This window comes from Triticum aestivum, chromosome 7D (assembly GCF_018294505.1).
Source record: "Triticum aestivum cultivar Chinese Spring chromosome 7D, IWGSC CS RefSeq v2.1, whole genome shotgun sequence".
Lineage (NCBI taxonomy): Eukaryota > Viridiplantae > Streptophyta > Magnoliopsida > Poales > Poaceae > Triticum > Triticum aestivum.
The window spans coordinates 90,150,109-90,155,800 of record NC_057814.1 but is presented as its reverse complement, the minus strand read 5'-3'; positions in this window follow the sequence as shown (position 1 = coordinate 90,155,800).

The window sequence follows — 5,692 nt, the reverse complement described above, 5'->3', positions numbered from 1 at the left end:
GGTGGGCCTGGCCCTGGTCGGCGTTCGCGGATACTTAACATGCTTAACGAGATCTTGGTATTTGATCTGAGTCTGGCCATTTGGTCTATACGCACTAACCAACTACGCGGGAACAGTTATGGGCACTCGACGTCGTGGTATCAGTCGAAGCCTTCGTGACGTCAGCGACGGAGCGGCGCGCGCCGGATTGGACTGGAACGCCTGCTAGGCTAGGTTTGCTTCCGGCCGCGTTCGCAACGTGCAGGTGTGCAATGGGCGATGGGCCCAGACCCCTGCGCCATAGGATTTAGACCGGCGTGCTAACCTCTCTGTTGTGCCTAGGTGGGGCTGCGACGTGTTGATCTTCCGTCGCCGGGCATGACCCAGAAAAGTGTGTCCGGCCAAATGGGATCGAGCGTGTTGGGTTATGTGGTGCACCCCTGTAGGGAAGTTTATCTATTCGAATAGCCGTGTCCCTCGGTAAAAGGACGACCCGGAGTTGTACCTTGACCTTATGACAACTAGAACCGGATACAACCCGGTGATCGCTCCCTAACAGGGCGACGAGGAGGGGATCGCCGGGTAGGATTATGCTATGCAATGCTACTTGGTGAACTTACCATCTACTCTCTTCTACATGCTGCAAGATGGAGGTGGCCAGAAGCGTAGTCTTCGACGGGATAAGCTATCCCCCCCTTATTCTGGCATTCTGCAGTTCAGTCCACCGATATGGCCCTTTACACATATGCCCATGCATATGTAGTGTAGCTCCTTGCTTGCGAGTACTTTGGATGAGTACTCACGGTTGCTTTCCTTCCTCTTTTTCCCCCTTTCCTTTCTACCTGGTTGTCGCAACCTGATGCTGGAGCCCAGGAGCCAGACACCACCGTCGACGACGACTCTTACTACACTGGAGGTGCCTACTACTACGTGTAGGCCGCTGACGACGACCAGGAGTAGTTAGGAGGATCCCAGGCAGGAGGCCTACGCCTCTTTCAATCTGTATCCCAGTTTGTGCTAGCCTTCTTAAGGCAACTTGTTTAACTTATGTCTGTACTCAGATATTGTTGCTTCCGCTGACTCGTCTATGATCAAGCACTTGTATTCGAGCCCTCGAGGCCCCTGGCTTGTATTATGATGCTTGTATGACTTATTTATGATTTAGAGTTGTGTTGTGATATCTTCCCGTGAGCCCCTGATCTTGATCGTACATGTTTGCGTGCATGATTAGTGTATGATTGAATCGGGGGCGTCACAAGTTGGTATTAGAGCCGACTGCCTGTAGGAATCCCCCTTCCACACTCCTTGGCCGAAGTCGAGTCTAGTCACTACAAAACTTTTACTAACTTGGCTGTGTGGCTTACGGGCCCATGTTGCCATTGGGTGGTATTAGGATCTTTCACTCCTCGTCTATACTCTGGGACTCTGATCTCTCTTCTATTCGGGTTAAATGAATTTTGCTAAATCTGACATTAGGATCTTGTTATCACTTTCACCCGGAGAGCCCCTTATTACTGATGATCGTCTGCTACACATGAAGACCCTGAAGACACTCTCCGCTGTTAACCCGAGAACTTGTGTTCATCGCTTTTCCACTTCCCTTCCATCGATAAACTCCTGTGGATAACCACGTATACTTGCCATTCATACAATGTTTCCCAGTTGATCTTGTTATTACAAGATACCCCAAAATTCTCTTTGTTGTTCCAAGAATCCTTTGGGCTTACTGCCTTGCTGTTCTTTGTCACCTGAATACCCCTACGGATAATTCTCGCACTTACCGAGTATCCGCTCATTCCCAGTTGATACAAGTATTTCACAAAAGTGTTCAAAATACCATTCGATCTTCCGAAAATCCTCAGGAGCCTTTTTGCTCTTGAAATTCTTGCTTAATTGCATTATGATTAATCTTAAGTCTCGTAATCTTATTGGCATCTCTTGTCATTATCATTTTGAGTCCGTTGATTCAATTTGTTGCAAATGCTCGCAATCCTCAATCAGATCCTAGAATTCATCCTTCCGGCTCAGACGTATTTTGAAACGTGAGCTGGTTCTCGCCAATTAAATTGTCATCAATTGTGCCCCTATGTCTATTGAACTTATCCATCCTTGATCTGAGCGTCTGTTTCTGATCCTTCGCTTTGTAAATCTTAATTCCTTTGCAATTGAGCTCTAAGTTACTTAGTTGTTTCTATAATCCAAGGTCTTTGCATTGATTCTTCCTCTGGTTGTGTGCCGATACCCACATCAGATCCTTTATGGACCATCAGAACCTTGTTGGATTTTATCAGACAACGTCCTTCATATTCAATCACTTTGGAAGTTCTTTCCCTGATACATAATGCCTTTGGTAAATCCTATTCCTTGATTTGGCCAACCATGCTCTGCTTTCGAGCTGGTGATATTTACTATTGAAGCTTGTGGTATATGTTTCCATGATGCCCCGATGGGTTGAACCTATGCCTTACATAATATGTGTGAACGCGAAAGTTTTCATGAGTCATACTCTTCTGGTATTTTTCCAGTTAAAGTTTTCAACACTGCAACTTTATCACAAGCGAGAAGTGAATGAAAGGTTATGCATTGAAGAAGTGGGAGCCGACCCTTAACTTTGCGTTCATTCCCATGGACACGATGTAGATCTTATCATGGAAGCTTCTCACAAAATAGTTACCCCCTTGTTATAAGTGCTTGTATCTGTGGTTTGATCATTTACAAATGTGGTTCTGATCATATTGTTCCCCTTTGAATCAATTTCTCAGACAAGTTAAAACACTTGTCTTCTACAGAGCAATACCCCAGTCCAACCTCTACTTTGATCTGTCGTCGAGTATTACCCCCCTGGTATCTCGAGATTATCATGGAACTGCATAACTTCTTATGAGTTCTTCATCAAGTGCTACATTCTCACTAATTCCAATATTTCACGGGCTCTGAGTTATTAAACACTCAAAGACACCGATAACTGAATCGAGTTCGCACCACGATTAAACAACTCCTGGTAACCTTCATTAATTACGAATTTTAACTCGATCACGTAAATCCTAGCCTGCTCGGCTATATCATTATTGTGCTATATTTTAACTGTGCTACCTGGTCCTTCTTTCCGGAGCACAATTTTTGACGATGAGCTAACCTTACGTCAATCTTCCTCGTCATATCATTTCTCCTTGAACAACAAACTTGATTTCGAGTTTGTGTCGTACCCATGGTTCCAATAACCTTTTGCTTCATCATTCCTTTGACTTGGTGTCATCGCCGATCGATTACATCTGCATGAAATCTCTCGACAAATGTGTCGTGATCATTATCATCATTCTGAGCTCTTCCAGAATATCAATTGAATTCATGATGAGAAAGACCATCCATGCCCTCGATGATTAGTGTTATCATCGACCACTCTACTGCCTTCCCTCCAACACAAACTTGTTCGTCTTTTTTGTTATACCTTGAGTTCCTATCTATCCAGCATTTGTTCTTATTTACCTTGGAGTGTTACCATCTTTTATGTCAAGGATGTTGTGAGGATTGCTCCCCCTCTTAAGGAATTCTTGGTATTGTGATACTTCTCACCCTCACCATTCTTTCTTGGTCCCCGTGTTGATTCTAACCGGGATACCAACACGTGAACCATGTTGCTTGGATTCTGTACTTCTAGCAACCCTATTGCTTTGAAGTTAATGGTCGACATTTCATTCTTGGACCATTGGTTATCGAATCACCATTCTAACATTGATCCTGCTACCTAAGCCCATGTTTCGGGTGCACCTTTCAACCAGTGATTAATTGTGTATGTTTCCCTCGAGCATACATCATTATATCATTTGATCTGTTAAATGTTATATCCTTGTTCACATAATTGTGGAGATCCATCTTTTGGAAATCTCGATGAATTGTCGCCGAGACCATCAGCCACCTCCTCATCCTCTCCTTGATTTAATGATGAACTCTTGTTTCGGAACTCGCTTCCAAAGTTCAATTCCTGAGAATCTTACAATGTCATCTCGACAATTTGTGTTGCACCTTTCCTCTCAGGCATCCTGAGTCTGAGGTATCCTAACACCGACCAGATCTGAATCTCGGTCAGATATGATGGTTGGAACACTTTCCAAGAGTCACAACATTGGTCTTTATATGACCCGGTAAGGTGATGTCATGCCTAGCACACCTGGCAGGAGGACCTATTGTTATAGTTCTGTTTTTAGCAAGCTTAGCGATTCTTCCATGAGGAAATTGTAACACTTATTCTATAAGTTGTTCTTGATGAATCCTTTGTTTTTCCAAAGTTGGATCTTCACCTGATGACCATGTCAATGCTATCTCGAAGCATGTCTATGGTACTCCAATTTTCAACAAGAACATTTGAACCCCAATGCTAAATGTTTCTTGCTCAATTATCCAAACACCTTTTTATGGGTAATGTCATGAAATTTCTCTCCCCCTACCTAAAGGGTTTTCTACATTATCTCCTGTCGTGGATATCTTGCTCTGCTTGTCCTTGGGAAGGGTATACCCCTGGTACATGTGTCAAACACATTTTCCTTTCCATTGTTCTGTTTGATCTGATGATCACATTTTCCTATCCATTGATTTGTTTAACCTTCCTTGTGATCCATATGAACTAAGTAGTAAGATTCTTCTGCTTATGTAAACGCCTTGGTACACAACCGTGTCAGTAAGCCCCTGTTGCATTTGTCGATAGCATTCCGGTAACCACCGATGGACGAGACTTTGCCTATTGGTCCGTCTCGTTCCACGAGCAGGAAAATGGTTCTCTTTGTCCCTCGCTCTTGGTACCGATGTTGAAGTCGACATAACTGACAGGCTTTCCTCTGACCTGCATTGCTATCATGATCGTGCATGATCACAACGCCCCCCCTAATTTTTTTAACCCACATGGTGGGCCCATAACCCACAGTTCCACAAGATCGAAACTTGACTCTCCTGTACAACCTTGACTCCGAAATATTCTTTGCACTTGGCTTCGTGTGTAAATCAGGAGCCACCTTCCTAGTGATCTATTCTGGTATTAGACACAATACTTATTCCCATTGCTCTGAACCCCCCTTTCACCCTCTGTTGCAGGCGACGAACAATTGCCTACCCGCGAAGCTTCTTATGGCCCCTTATTACCTTGCTCTTGATGACTTCTTGAATTTCAACTCGAGAGATGCCTCTATGCCATGTTCACTGAGATAGTCCCCAGGTCTTCCCGAGTCGTTCACTGAGAAGCTTCTATCTAGTGTTAAGCTCCGTCCTTTCCGACTCTTTCCCCCTACTACACCCCTTAAATCTCGGGACGAGATTTCTTGTAGTGGAGGAGAATTGTGACTTCCGGATAATTAAGCTACAGTAATCCTCTGCTAATGATGCCACGTCATCACTTTACTGTTGCTAAACCTCGCTTGATTCAAATCTTAATTCAATTTCAAATTCAAATCAAAGTCCAAAATTCAAATTTCTCAAACATGAAAACTAAAATGTTGATCATGTGACAAATATTCAATTCTTATTTATGGTGGTGAACCAACATTTTTTTGAGTGTTTTAGTGCACAAAAATATAATAAAACAAAGTGCAGCAAATAAATAAATAGAAAAGGCCTCCCCTCCCCCGTGGTCCTCGGCCCACACCCAGCCAGCCCACCCCGCGCCTCCCTGGCCTAGATGGCCCAACCCCCCACTACTAACCCCCCCTCTGGCAACTAACCCTAG